The sequence below is a fragment of the Furipterus horrens genome, unplaced genomic scaffold, assembly GCF_987537825.1.
Source record: "Furipterus horrens unplaced genomic scaffold, mFurHor1.1.pri manual_scaffold_3, whole genome shotgun sequence".
Taxonomy (NCBI): Eukaryota; Metazoa; Chordata; class Mammalia; order Chiroptera; family Furipteridae; genus Furipterus; species Furipterus horrens.
In genome coordinates, this window is record NW_028327173.1 from 182120160 (window position 1) to 182136164 (window position 16005).

Sequence of the window (16005 nt, forward strand, 5' to 3'; positions counted from 1 at the left end):
TTATTATATACTTGACCATCCCAATTACTTTATTACTGTATTCAAAGGAGCAGGTTGGAAACCCTTTGTCACTGTTGATGGTGGCGGTAGCAGTGATGTGGTGTTTCAAGTGATTTCACTGTGTGGTCACAGCTGAAAGTCACTTTTTTATAAAGTAATAACTTTAAAATTCTTCTTTCATCTCCTTCACCTTTGAAAATCTTTTTCTCTTAGATTATTTAAAGCTAACAGTGAACACTTCCCGTTTTCAAGCAAAGGAAGGTCTCTGGAAACATCTACAAGAGTGAAAGCATTCCTTCTTGTCCTCAACTATAAATAAATGAATATAGAGTTGGCTGCCTTTAGAACTCTTTCCAATCTTTTAGGAAAATCGCAAAACACTTTGCTGATTATTAGCATACACTTCTTTTAAAGGTTCAAAATGTGTCTCATAGAATGGCTACACCAATAAAATAATATCAGAAGAATGAGATCAAGGTTTGAGTATTAATTAAACAACTAACTGAAAGGAAGAAAAGGCTGGGACTGATATTTCAGTGTAAAAATAATGACAATGATACAATGAACATTTTCTATTGCAAAGCACTGTATTAAGTTCCTGGCATACAGTATCCCCTTTAATCCTCAAAATACTTTATGAGTGATTACTATTAATATCCAAATTTTTCAGATGAAAAAAACTGGAGCCCAGAACAGCTAAGTCACTTGCCCAACCTGACCCACTAGTAAGGACTGAAGCTGGTATTTAAACCCAGGAAGTTTTACTTCAGAGCCCAACAATAATAATGATGATGATGACTGTGATAAACAATAGCAATTAGCAGCCACCACCACCACTGGAGATATATATAAATTATCACGGTTAGTTACTTAAGAAAAGCTGTCATATGATTTCACTGATACATGGAATCTAATCAATAAAATAAACTAACAGAGTGGAGACAGACTCATGGATACAGAGAACAGACTAACCGGTAAGAAGAGAGGGGTTTGGGGCTGGGTGAGAAGGGTGAAGGGCAAAGGAAATAAGAAAGACGCATGAACAGACAACAGTCTGGTGACTGCCAGAGGGAAGAAGGGGTGAAGGGAGCTAGAAGAGGGTAATTAACAGTGGGATAAATGGTGCCAGAAGGAGACCTGACTTGGGGTGGTGAACACACAATACTATATAGAGATGGATGATATATCGTAGAACTGTACATCTGAAACCTATATATGACTTTATTAACTGATGTCACCCCAATACATTCACTTTAAAAAGTAAAACGAAGATTCCTTGGTCTTTCCAATTTTGATTCAATGGTTGTAAATTAAAGCCCTAGGAACTATATCCAAAATTTTTAAATTATAATAATTTTACAACTCTTTAGGTCATTATGATGCAGCTTATCTATTGACTGGTATTTGGACCTACTACATTCCACCACTGTGATAAGCTTGATGGGATTTAAATATTAAAACAACAACATAACTTTATTATTAAACCATTTACAAATGCCTTTGTAAAATGTGTTAATTTAATAGTACTCTTTTTACTCCAGTGTGTTATTTCTGCAGTTGGCTATTTTTCATTATATATTAAGTATTAGTATCAATTTTTTTTAAAGTTGGAACCTAAAAATAAAAGAAATTTTGATTGACTTTTTAAAAAGTGATTAAATGCTTTAAAAACCTTAAACAGCACAAAATCAGCCTTAAGATAGTGAACAATAGATGCGTAAATTATAATTTAAAATAATAATAGTATACTGATATTAATTATTCTTCCCATCTTGGACAATTAATATGTATTTATTACTGTTCTTTCATGAAAATCTCTAGCTTGCCTTTCCCAAATGTTGACAAACACGTGCTCCCCAATTTATGACCAAAACCCAAACGTTTCTGATGCAGACTAGTAGCCTCAACAGCAAAATTATAGGATTCAGGGCTTTCACAGGATTTTTGACACTATGTTCCAATAAGAATATGTAAAGAGAGAGAAACACACACAACACACAGACACAAAATCTCTAATAAATATTTGTTTCCAACCCTTCATTAGTTATCTTTTACGCTTTACCCTCTAAGGTCAAGGCAGCCACTGAAATTTGTCAGGACAAGAAATAAAACATTTAAAATTGATTCAATTCCTAATTATAGGTGTAGATCACTCTCCTGGCACCAAGTTCACCCACAGGACAAAAGCCACTGAGACATCTGACCAACACTGTCAGTCTCTCTAACACTCATTCATTACCTAAGGGCTTATCTCCAGAGCTGGAGACACCAGGAATATAGGGACCGGGGCCTTCTGAGCACAGTAAATTCCTAAACCATGATGGGCTGTAGCCCCCCACCAAAAAAAAAAATAAGCGGGGGGGACTGAAGGAATTATGCAGTGTTCTAAAGTACATCTATCACTGGTGCCCTCTTTTGAGGATTTCACATACCTATTTACATAATTTTAAAATTACAAACAAACAATAGGCTGCCTTTTTTTTTCTCTTCAGGTAAAGGCATTAGAATAATAACTAGCCACCATTTATTTTCACTATAATTTCATAAAAAGGAAGGATCTTTTAAATCGTAAAAGAGAAAGGACAATCTCAGAATAAAAGCAATCCTTCCTTAGAAAGCAGGCCTGGCAACCCTATATAAACACACAGAGCCATGTATTCTCTCCCTCTATATACCTTTTCTTCTACTTATTTTTTACTTTGCTCAGTACTGGTAACAACCTTTCTGCCGGCCTCTACATGGGAATCTCTTGGCCATATCACTCATTTGTTCCAACATTTTTCTAGCACCATGGGAAACAAGTTTTAGCTATAATGACAGTACTAATTTCAATTGTATTTAGATGACTGTAGAAGCTGAGAAGATCATCACATACCTGGCAATAGTATAGGAACACCATCACTTTACAGCAGCCTTGTAGTCCCTAGATATTCTATAACATAAAAATTTCCATAAAACTTTATACATACCTCCATTCAAAAACTTGCCATATAATATTGGGACTTTTCTTTTAAACCAGTGAACCCTATGTTTTGTTCATCTTTTAATACCTAGGTGAGCAGAAGTTTCTAGAATATGGTAGGTATAAAATAAAAGCAGGTTAAGCCCTGGCTGGTGTGGCTCAGTGGACTGAGTGCCGGCCTGCAAACCAAAAGGCCACCAGTTCAATTTCCGGTCAGAGCACATGCCTAGGCTGCGGGCCAGGTCCCCAGTTCGGGGCATGCGGCGAGGTAATTAATAGATGTTTCTCTCCCTCTCTTTCTCCCTCCCTACCCCTACCTCTAAAGATAAATAAAATCTTAAAAAATAAATGTTTAAAAGCAGGTTGAGACAGTAAATTCTACATATTGAATATTATTTCCACGTTTTCAACTGTGCACGAAAACTTTATTCCTCTAGAAATAAAATTATACTGAATAGAGAAAAATGTTTAACAGCATATTTAACAAATTAGTTCCTAATACTTTAATAATAACAAGTCATGAAATAAAAATTTTAAAATGAGGATGGTCTAAGTAAAATAAATCAGATAAAGACAAATACTATATGGTATCACTTATATGTGGAATCTAAAAAAGCCAAACTCATAGAAATAGAGACTAGTGGTTAGCAAGGGCTAGGAGTAGGGGGGGAAATGGGGAGATGCTGGTCAAAGTGTATAAACTTCTAGTTACAACAGCAATACGTTTGGGAGATGTAAGGTATAGCATGGTGGTAATAGTTTCGTCGTCGGCAGTCGTCCGTCTCGAGAGACGATGGTGTAGCTTCTTAAGAGTCTATCTGCACCGCCGAGAATGGCTGTGCAGTCCGACTCGGGAGTGACACGGTATCTGTCTCCTCCCGTGTTGAATCGACATCTTGCGATGACGCTGGAGTGTCCTCTCCAGTGAAGCTGAAGCTACAGAGCCCGGGCAGGGTGATATGGAGGGTCTGCTGTTGCCCATGCAGCAGACCACCCCTCTCTTCGCAGCTGAAGGATCCAAGGGAAAGACGGAGTCAATACAGCTTGGCTTCAGGTGCGCCGCAGGAGTTGCCGGTGTTGACTACAACGTCAAACCGCCTTAGGGACTCCGGCTCTGGACTTTCTGTCGGGGTTTACTCCCTTAGCCTTTCCCCTGAAGAGGTATGCCGCAAGGCAGCGGAGGTTTTTTGGAGTCAGAGTTTTCCTTCTCTGATGTGCCCTGACTGGAAGATCGAACCAGCGACACTTAGCTCGCAGGCCGACGCTCAATCCACTGAGCCAAACCAGCCAGGGTAGGTAATAGTTTAAAATACTGTATTATATACTTGAAAGTAGACATTAAATTTTCTCAACACAAAGAAAGAAATGGTAATCATGTGACCAGGTGGAGGTGTTAGCTAAAACTATGGTAGTGATCATTTTGATATATACATGTAACAAATCAACACGTTGTACACCTTAAAGTTAAACAATGTCAACTTTCAGCCAAGATGGAGGCCTAGACTGACACGCTCTGTCTCCCTCCACAACTAAGAAGGACTACAACTACTGCAAAACCAGAAATAACCAGAAGTTCCAGAAAATAAGGTTACATGGAAGTCCAATGTATGAAATTATAAACAAGCAGTGCTTGTCCGGACGGGCAGGAGGGGCGAAACCGGGGCAGAGCGGTCAAGCTGTGCAGCTGGACAGCAGTAAGCACAGGCACCCATATTTAAAAAGACGCGAGAAACACCTGGGGAGCACCCCTGGCTGCAGACCAGACCCGTCAGCATGCGAATCCAACGCCAGGGAAGGCAGATCCCCATTGCCTCGGACTGTGAGGGCCAGAGGGCATGGGGACGGAGGAAGAAGCTCCCGGTCTCTAAGAAGACAGCAAATGGCAAAAATCCATCTTGGACCCCCTCCCTGACACAAAACACCACAGTGTGGTGAGAAGGGTCGCCCACCAGGTAGTGATAAGTGCACGGGGCTCCGCCCCCTATAGCATAGGAGGTATGACAGCCCCACCCAGGAAGCAAAGGTAAACACAAAACTGTCAGGATGGCACAGATCATGATAGAGATCCCAGTGACGCAGCTGACCAGACAGCAAATATCTAATCTAACAGATCAGCAGACAGGAAATCTCTCTGAGGCACAGTTCAGAGCTTTGGTTATAAGAATGCTTACAGACTTGTCAGCAGATCTTAAACAAGACAGGGAAGGAATGAAGGCTAGTCCTGCTCAAATGAATAAAAACACATACAAAACAAGTGGTGAGGGAAAGAACACCAGGGATCAAATCAACAAATTGGAACATAGGGAAGGAACAAACAGTCAACCAGTGCAGTAAGAGGAAACGAAAAGTGAGGAAAATGAGGAGAGGCTCAGAAACCTATGGGACAGCTATAAGCAGGCCAACATCCGAATCATAGGGTTGCCAGAAGGTGAAGAAGAAGAACTAGAAATTGAAAAATTATGTGAAAAAATAATGAAGCAGAACTTCCCTAACTTGGGGAAGGAAATAGACTTACAGGTCAGGAAGCACAGAGAGGTCCAAAAAAACTGGACCCAGGGAGAACCAACCAAGACACATTATAATCAAAATGTCAAAAATTAATGATAAAGAATCTTAAAAGCAGCAAGAGAGAAGAAGAGAAGTATGTACAAAGGGTTCCCAATAAGACTCTCAGCTAATTTCTCAAAAGAAACTCTGCAGCAAGAAGGGACTGGCAAGAAATATTCAAAGTAATGCAAAGCAAAAACCTACAACCACGAATACTCTATCCAGCGAAGCTGTCATTCAGGATAGAAGGGCAGAGAAAGTGCTTCTAGGACAAAGTAAAACTGAAGGAGTTCATCAGATCCAAACCACTATTATATTAAATGTTAAAGGGACTTGTTTAGGAGAAAGAGGATCAAAACTATGAACATTAAAATGAAAACTGTATCACAACAACCAACAACAGAAGCTAGGGAACCGAAACAAAGACAAACTAGGTAGGCAACAAGAGTGGGAAAAGATTTATAGGCATGGGGAACATTATGGGGGGAGGTCAGCCGGGAGGGAGAAGTGGGGAAAGGGAGGGAGATGGTACAGGAATTAAGAAGCATAGTAGGAGGGAGTGAAATAGATAGGAAGATGTTGAGAAGAACTATATGCACGACCAATGGGTATGGACTAAGGGGGGGGGACAACTGGAGGGAAGGGGGTCACTGGATGGAGGGGAACAAAGGGGAAAGAAATTGGGACAACTGTAACAGCATAATCAATAAAGCATATTTTTTAAAAAACTTACACAATGTCATATGTCCTTGAATTTTGGCCCCCCCACTAATATTGAGTAAGATAACACCTTATTTGCTAACTTCATAAAAAATCTAGTTGACTTATAAAAATAAAGGGTCTATATTCAAGGATGAGAGAAAAATATAAAATACTCAAAAATGAAGATGAATACACAACATGAATAAAGGAGTATAATTTGGAAATGCTCTCCATGGCAAAAATAACCTACTCATTTTGTCAAGTTTACCATTAATAAATGAAAAGTGGGAAGGTCTAGTGGAAAGAGCATAGGTTTTGCACTCACTCACTTAGTCATTCATTCACGAAATATTCATTTACTGCCTGTTGAGGTCCAGACGTTGCTGGGATACCACAATGGAAAAAGGAGATAAAATCCCTTCTTTCAAGAAGCTGTACATTCTAGCAGGAAGAGACAAATAATAGCAACTAAAAATAATAAATATGCTACAGGGGAAAACAGTATGCAGGGCAACGGCAATGTGGCATGCTGCGTTTGGAGGATACAATTTTAAATAGAGTATTAATCTGGTAGACAGCATCTGAGCAAGTACTTTTAGGAGGTAAGGTAGTCAGCCAAGAGGGAGACTAGGGATAAAACAAAATGCAGAGGCGAAAGCAAATGTGAAGGTACTCTGGCCGGAGGGAGCATGCTGGTGAGTTAGCAGGTGTGGCCGGAGTCCAAGTGGAAAGTGAGAGAGAGAGGCCAGAGGAGTGAGGGATGAGCAGCAGCTGCAGGAAGTCATCAGGGCCTTGTGAAATTCTGTAAGGACTCCAGCCTTGACTATGGTTCTGAACTAGAATTGCACCTTTACTGCTTATTAAGCTGACATGGAACAAGGCACTTACTTCTCTGAACACTGGGTTCCTTATCTGTGAAGCTGAGAAAATGTACTTGACAAGGTTGAAGGAAGATTGAATGAAGACCATCTGTAAGGTGGAAAGGGTTTTCACAAAAAGTCACCCCTCATTTGACAAACATCTATCAAGCACCTACAGCATACAGTGTGAGATCAATTCCCAATTTTTTAACTGTTATTAAAACTACTCTGTGTAGAAATACTTATATTATTGTCAGCAAACCATTTTAAAATAAATTCTGAAGTGTTTCTAGAAACAATAAATTTTTGTTTAATTTTATTTTAATATCAAATTTCAATTAAACAAAGGTCATCTATTTAGAACACTCAAATAACCATAACTCTTCTTCTGCACTTGTCTTTGAAGATAAGAAGCAAATCATAAAATCATATTCTGATAAAGAAATTTATACAACAAACTTCCAAGATGTACCCGAGAGTCGGCATTGTGTAAGACCAATTTTCAGCAGCATTCAAAGTGTGAGCAACAAAAATCTTCAAAAAAAAACACAAAAAACTATTTTTACTTATGCCAAGATTAAAGGTAAAGAAATAAGTTAATAGAATTACTGATTATCCACAAGCACTTACCCTCAGGTTGACCCTCACCCCAACACACAAAAAAACTGCAATAAAAGAACACATGATTTTTCAAGTATTTCAGTTAATTGAGGGTTCCTCTCTCCCCGAGAGATTACTTCTACAAGGGATAAAAATGGCCTATCTACTTTCCATTTGTTTTCAGGATTAACATCAATGTAATCAGTTTAGAATAAGATGAACCTACAGCTATATTAACAGTATGCTATGAGGTTTAAAAACTAATAGATGGATGGATGGATAGATAAATATCACATTAATATCAATTAAGCCCACTGTCTGTTATTTTACAATTTGTAGTTGACACCAAAGACATCATTAAAGTGTTTTTAGAAAAAGATTTAAAGTAGAGAAAAGTCAATCCAATGTTGCAATGCCAGCTTAGAGATGCTATTTCTGACCTCAGTTGGGAGTTTTAAATATGAGATCTTAAGCTCCTGAGAGTGACACAGGATGAGTGACCACAGTGGAATGGCCTCTAATCCCAAGAGTAATAAAGAGTGTACATTTATAATTAAGGTCATAATCTGGGCAATAAATCCCAGTGATGATATGTAGTATAACCCATTAATTGTGGAACTTATCTATACATCATACAAAAGATAGTAATTAATACAAATTAAATATAAATGTAAGCCCATATAGAGGAGTTGAGGAAATACAAAATTGAAATTTGAAACACAATGCTAAAAAAAAGAATGAAATCTTTTTAAAACCTATTTCCTAGTGTATAAAAACAATACTGCCAAACATAAAACAAAAGAGATATATGTACTGTGTATATTTATATATGTATGTATAATTGTGAGTGTATGACTCCAAAATTAAAACTTATAGAAAACTAATGCAGAGTTTTTAAAAGACAAATGATGTATCTGGAAAGCTTAACACTTGAGAGCAGAAAAGCATTTTAAAACACTGAATAGTAAGAAAGGACACCAGTTTGAGACAAGATATTTACGACACAGGCCCCATTTTTCAACTCCTAACGTCCTGACCACAACCACCTATCTCCCAGGATAGGAAAAGTCACTGAGACCTAAAGAAAAGCATGCTAATGAAGAAAAGCACAGGGCTTTTTCTGAATCTTGATACAATTCAACATTCTATGGCCAATGCCATACCCTAGGACTTGGCTAATGCTGCTGGGTTGAACAAACATTTTCTCTTCGATTATATTGAAAGTGACTTTCCCTTTCAGAAAACATATTATATAACTGTATCTTCCACTTAAGGAGTCAGACCAAATATGAGAAATGAGACTGGGCGTTAATAAGAGCAACAAAATTAAAACTAAGCTGGGCAACTCAGTCTACTATCTCAAAAAGTCTGTCAGCTATAATTCTGGAGGAACATTACAGAAATGCTTACAATGCCTAATTAATTCAACTTCTTTCAGCACATTAGGAAGTTGAAAAGAAAAAAGAAAAAAAGTAAGCTCATCTTGTACTCTTCCGGGGCCACACACACCCAGACTTTGAAGTCAGAGGGGTCCTGGTTCTAATCAGGTTCCACCACATACCAGCTGGGCAATGAGGGGAAGTAAGGTGTGGCAGTTCTGACAACGGGCTACAGAACCACTCTGCTTGGATTCTAAACCTGGCTTTGCTACTTCCTAGCTGGGAAACCATAGGTGAATTTCTGTGCCTCAGTTTCCTCATATGTAAATGAAGGCACACTAATAGTTCCTACCTGATATAGTTGACTTAAGGATTAAATTAATGAAAAAATAAAAAGACATACAACAGTGGAACATTTCAGGTGCTCAGTATACTCCAGTTGCTAAACATCATTTAAAAATCATAGCTGAGCCTTATTATCCTTTGCAAAATGAGCCTAAGATTAGTACCTCTGTCATGGTGCTAGCTCAAGAATTTCATGAGATATACATAAAATGTTTCACACAAAGCCTGGCATATGGAAAATGTTTGATAAATCTCAGCTTTAAAAAACAAAGACATAATTAAAATGCCAAAGGTTAAAGATAAAGAGAGAATCTCAAAAGCAGCAAAAGAAAAGCAGAGAGTTTCCAACAAAGGGGTGCCTATAAGACTATCAGCTGATTTCTCAAAAGAAACTTTGCAGGCAAGAAGGGACTGGCAAGAAGTATCCAAAGTAATAAAAAAGCAAGGACTTACTACCGAGATTACTCTATCCAGCAAAGCTATCATTTAGAATGGAAGGGCAGATAAAGTGCTTCCCAGACAAGGTAAAGCTAAAGGAGTTCATCATCACCAAGCTATTATTACATGAAATGTCAAAGGGACTTACTTAAAAAGAAGATCAAACTTATGAACATCAAAATGACAACAAACTCACAAGTATCAATAACTGAATCTAAAAAATAAAAACAAAATCCAGCTAAGCAAACCGGAATAGGAAAAGCATCATAGGTATGGGGATCATTTGGAGGTTTATCAGCTGGGAGGGGGAAGGGGGAGAAATGGAGAAAAGGTGCAAGGATTAAGAAGCATAATTGTTTGGTACAAAATAGACAGGAGGAAGTTAAGAATAATATAGGAAAGCCAAAGAACTTATATGTACAGCCCATGGACATGAACTAAGGAGGGGTGGGACTGCTGAAGGGAAGGGGGGTACTGGGCAGAGGGAAGCAAAGGCAAAAAAATTGGGACAACTGTAAGCATAATCAATAAAATGTACTTAAAAAAAAAGAGAGACTTAAGATGAACATAGATTGCTGGCATGTATAGGGTTTCTCCCCTTCACTTTTCTTTGAGTTCAGTTGTATAAGCCATATTTGAAGAAAATAATACTGAACTTGACCTACTAATATCCAGTGAGATTACTTCAAAATAAAAATTCAGTTTGATTAGAGGAAAAGTAAAGATGATGATTCAATTCAATATGTGAAATGACTCAGCTGTCAGGACATGCATCAGCAATGTGCCAAAATCCTGGAGAGTGACAAGCTAGCATTTGAATGAATGAATGACAGACTAACAGAGTATCTGGAATAGAAAAGCAAGATTTCATAAGCAGTTCAACAATCTGGATGAGCACTGCCAAGACCAGGACACATCTGGCTCTCACACATCCCCAAAGCTCCCTCTAGATACAAATGGGTTTATGCTATGTTTGCAAAGGAAAGAAAAACAAGCAATGTTTGACAGCTCTGTCCTTCGAGTCTAAATTCTGAATTAATATTAATATTCACAGATGTTAATACTTTAAAATACTAGCTAAAAGTAGTAATAGTAATTTACATTTGAAGAGTTCTTTATAATAACATATTCATATCAATATTACTGACCTCCTACTAAAATAACATTAAGTACGGAACCACTTCAAAATATTCTGTAAACCATTTTTCTTTTCCACACACCCTGTGAAAGATCTAAGGTCTGAGCTAAAATTCTGCGAGCTTTTTATAGCCTCCTACCAGGCCTCAGGCTAAGTCTAGAAGGAATTTGATAGGTAGTTTAAAAGTTCCCAGAACAAACCTGTATTTGCTTAGAATCTACTATGTTTAACTTGATAATCAATCATTTATTCATTCACTCCAAAATATTTATAGAACACTTTTTACATGCCAAGCACTAGTCTAGGTCTTAAGTATACATTTCTGAGCAAAATTGAACAAGATCCTAGCTTTCATGAAGCTTACAGACCAAAAGGGAAGACAACCTAATTAAATGGTCATATAAGTAAATATAAAAGTAAAACAGGTTGCTCTATGAAGTACAAGGTAGTACTATATAAGAGCACATACTGCAGAGAATGAAAAACAAATATACTTATGCTCAAAAAAATTTAGTCATAAGAAACAAGATTAACATATATAAATAAAAGGAAAATTCCCTCCAAAATGCAATTAAGTACCTAAATTTTATGAACCAAGTTAAGAGACAGGAAAGGAAAAATCACTTGGTGAGGACCTACAATATTCCAGCCAGGGTCCTTCCATGTAGTTTCTCATTAAAGCCTTGAAAAAATCCTGCAAGGTAGGATTTTGCAGATGAGAAAACTGAGGCTGCAAGATAGTCAGTTCTACAGGCTATAAACAGCTTCATTAACAGAACCAGAAGGTATGATAATTTCATAGAAAATAAAAAGTATCTGACAGTAATTTGAACAGATACATGCAGCAGCAGAAATGTAGAGATCAGAGTGATGAGTTTGTTTTCCTCATCTGCTGTCCCCCTTTCACAGCCCACCTCCCGCCCCATGCCACCACAGGCACACAGTATCTTCACCCCCACTGCACCCCGGGCTCATGACCTTTCCACACCCACAAAAATTGACCTTTCCCTCTGAATGTGGTTAATCTTCCTGGCTGCCTTTAGCATGAAAAAATATATTTATACTATTACAAAGACTTCATGGAAACAACAGCAAAATGGCTTCATTCAATGGCCTAATTTCAACAATGGGAATTTCAGATATAAAATGGGCAAATTATTTGTAGCCTCTCCAGGCACATCTATTCTACTTTCACAAGGACCATAAGGCAAGGCTTATCAACCCATCTTGAGGAGTGGAGGGGCGCACATCTTGATAAAAATAGAAAATATCTTATGCTGCAGTTTTAACAATTTGCATTGCTTGCTTGTACCATTAGTGCACCCTGTCACAAAATTCACCAAGCAATAGTTTCTGAGACACCCTGAAGACCAAAGACTTGAGTGTTACCAAGCATTCAAGCAAATGACAATATCTCTTTGAAAAGGGCCAAGTGCAGCAAGCTCGGGAGAGTCCTTTTAAATGACATTGATCTAGATCTCAGAAATTCTCATATTACATAAATCTGGAAAAAATATGTAGCAGGCTCTCTGTGGGACTGGAGAGCACACACAAAGTGTGTGTGTTCTAAACTTCTGATGACCCTAGGTGCTTTATCTATAGATTGTTCTTAGACGCAGATGGGTGGGGACAACCTCATTCCCACAATCCTTACTTTAATTAGTGTTTTTCACAATGTATCCTCTATGGAAAACACCATGATGTCCTACAGAAATCTGCCCTTTTAGGATCTGCAACACTATAAACAATGCCAAAAGGTATTTGTTAATTAACAAATAAATCCAAATAAACAAAAGTTACCAAAGACAGAACAGGTGTGAAAAAAAAAGATGCACATTCTGAAGAACCATTTCCTGTTTCACAATAAATAGTTCTTCCTGAAAATTTTGAGTGATTCATTTCCAATCATACCATGTTTACATAATAAGAGTAAAGCTTAGTAAGCACTTACTCTGAGACAGTCACTGTTCTAAGTAGTTTAAATGAATTAACTCAGTCAATCCTCTTCACAATGCTGTGTAGTAGGTATGATTACCCTTATTTTACATATTGAAAATTGAGTCCAAGATATTTAGTAACTTGTTCTTGATCACACAGCTAGAAAGGGGCTCTGCTGAGCTTCAGACCCAGGCTATCTGTCACCTGTACATTACCATCTCTGCTACAGAGTAACAGGAGTTGCCTTATCACTATTTATGTTTTTTCTTTCCTTCTTTTTTTTTTCATCCAATACCTACAACATACACTAGAGGGACTACCTGGAAGGGTTCATCTTCCTAATAGATTCTTTAACATAGAGACTGAGGCAGGTACCTCCACTTTGTACCAAGCAAATTATACGGATCCTCTAGCTGTCTTGTTATTTCTGTTCATAGTTAATGGACTACTTTATGATGGTGTTAAGTCTCTCAATGGTAATTCCTAGTCTTCTCTGGCCTTCCAAGATTCTAATTTGCACCTAAGCTACCTTACTTTAAAGACTTCAACACTATGTTTGGATTTAGTTTACTTTTTAGGGATAAGAAATGACACAGGTTTAGCTGCTTCATTTTCTTCTGGAACACATGACGGTCATTGTTTCCTCATACGCTTTTGATGAGTTAAACTGAGTGTCCAACCCTGTGTTATCACTGGCACAGCCTAAGGTCAAGAAGACATCTGGTAGGTTGAACTGCTCCCAAAAGGAACTTAAGAGAAGCATGAATAGGACAATAAGTAAACAAGGGAAAAGAGAAGACAGTTTAGGCAGAAACAGCATGGAGGTAACAGTGAGCACACTACAGGGGTAATAAGAGAAGGCATGCATGACTGGGCAGAGGAGATGGTTCACTGGGAGGAGGAAACCAGCGTGAAGAATCAGAACCGGGCCATGAAGGAACACAGGGTACTCTTGGGTTGCATGTAGCTGACAAGAGAGATATGTTGGCCAGGCTCAAGCATAAAATGGAGTAAGTTTTTAGAGAGGTTTGGATGGAACACTGTTACCAAAACAATGGCGGGCGCACTTGTGGGTTCCTGTGTCCCAGTCCTCTCCGTTCCTCCGCTATCATGCCAATGTTCGTGGTGAACACCAACGTGTCCCGCGCCTCGGTGCCAGACGGGCTCCTCTCCGAGCTCACCCAACAGCTGGCGCAGGCCACGGGCAAGCCGGCCCAGTATATAGCCGTGCACGTGGTTCCCGACCAGCTCATGGTTTTTGGCGGCTCGAGCGAGCCGTGCGCACTCTGTAGCCTGCACAGCATCAGCAAGATCGGCAGCGCGCAGAACCGCTCCGACAGCAAGCTACTGTGTGGCCTGCTGGCCGAGCACCTGCGCATCAGCCCTGACAGGGTCTATATCAACTACTATGACACGAACGAGGCCAACGTGGGCTGGAACAGCTCCACCTTCGCCTGAGGGCCACGCCTCCGCGATCCACCTTCACCGGGCCCCAGACCACGCAGCCCAGAGCATTTGCCCGCCGCCTCCCAGGGACCCCCACCTTCCCACTTCCTGGTCGGGAGAAATAAACGTTTTGGAGACCGCAAAAAAAAAAAAAAAACCAATACCACCAAAACCAAACATGAAGCACTATGAGGACCTATACCGAGCTGATGGCAGCTGAGAAGGAAAAGGAGTCTGAGGCACATTTAGAAGATGGGAACAAAGGGATTTTCTGTCATACTGAGATGTAATGAAAAGAAAAGTCAAAGATTACTAATTAAAGGTTTCCGGGTTAGAAGAATGATATACTGCTAATAAAAATGGAATCACCAGACACAGAAGTTAGTTTATCAGGGAAGCTCATGCATTTTAGTATTGGGGATAATGGAGTGTGAGTTAACTCCAGGGCCTCCAAGGGAGGAGAGGTTCAAATCTGTACTGGAAACATGGGGCTAAATGAGAGACTAAGAGATTCCAGAATTTTCCCAGCAAGGCGAAAGAGGAATAGAAAAGCTCAACTTACAGAGGAAATGAAGAACAAAAAACGAAAGGTTAAAAATTAATCATGGACAGCTAGAAACAAGAAAAAGAAAACTCGCCCTGGCCAATATGTCTCAGTTGGTTGGAGTGTTGTCCCATAAACCGAAAGGTCAAAGGTTCGATTCCCAGTCAGAGCACATATCTAGGTTGAGGGTTCAGTCACCAGTTGGGGCACATGCAAGAGGCAGCCGGTCAGTGTTTCTCTCTCACATCAATGTCTCTCTCCCTCTCTCTCCCTCCTTTCCCCTCTCTAAAATCAATGAGTATGTCCTGTGGTGAGGATAAAAAAATAAAAATAAAAAAAGATAAAGAAAATTCAACAATGAGGCAGAACGCTCAGTGTAGGATGGAACAGAGAACCCAGAAGATGAAGTATCACCAAAAACAAGAAGTAAAGCTTCTAAGCCACTTGTGATGCTAACAGTTGATAATAGACACACAAGTGGAAAAACTTCTCTTATAACCTTAAAGGAAATTCCCCTGATGTTAATGAAACAACCCAAACAGTTCTCAAAGAAGTCTGAGAGACGCCTGCTAAAATCAAAGCCTTGGAAGACTGGGACAAGGCCATTTGTGATTTGTTTTGGTGTGGTTTTCATTAAATTAAGAGGAGTATAAGGAAAAAGGGATAAGATGAAGAGGAAAAATTCAAGTCCATTTGAGATTTTAGAAACTCAGGGGTTTCAATCCACATGCGTTTGATTTTAAGATTAAATTTTAATTAGTAATGTCAGAAAAAGATTGCATTTAAAAAACACAAGGTGAAGAGAGAATAGCAAAAGATGAAAGTAAGGGGTTTGGATGTAATTCCAGATGCAGTGAGAAAGCACGGCAATGCTAAAGGCTGAGGGAGAGACATGGCACATTATCTGTATTTTTAAAAAGATTACTCTGGTAGAATGAATGGAAAAGAGGCAAGAAAAGAAGTAAAGAAACCAGTTAGAGACCACTACTATGTAGAGGACTATTGCTATGGAGTCATGATAACAACTGGAAACAAAGTAGACAAAAGTACTTGCTGATAGTAACTACTATTCTAGGGGAAGATGTAGAGGTGAATAGAAAGTGAGT

The 16005-nt window shown here is 38.9% G+C and overlaps 1 protein-coding gene and 1 pseudogene across 3 annotated transcripts in view; one reads left to right on the forward strand and one right to left on the reverse strand.

The window, feature by feature from the left end:
* Positions 1–16005, reverse strand: part of PPP2R5E (protein phosphatase 2 regulatory subunit B'epsilon) — a 134133-nt gene that overhangs the window by 66276 nt on the left and 51852 nt on the right. The window lies entirely within an intron of this gene.
* LOC150016894 (macrophage migration inhibitory factor pseudogene) lies at positions 13977–14367 on the forward strand (annotated as a pseudogene).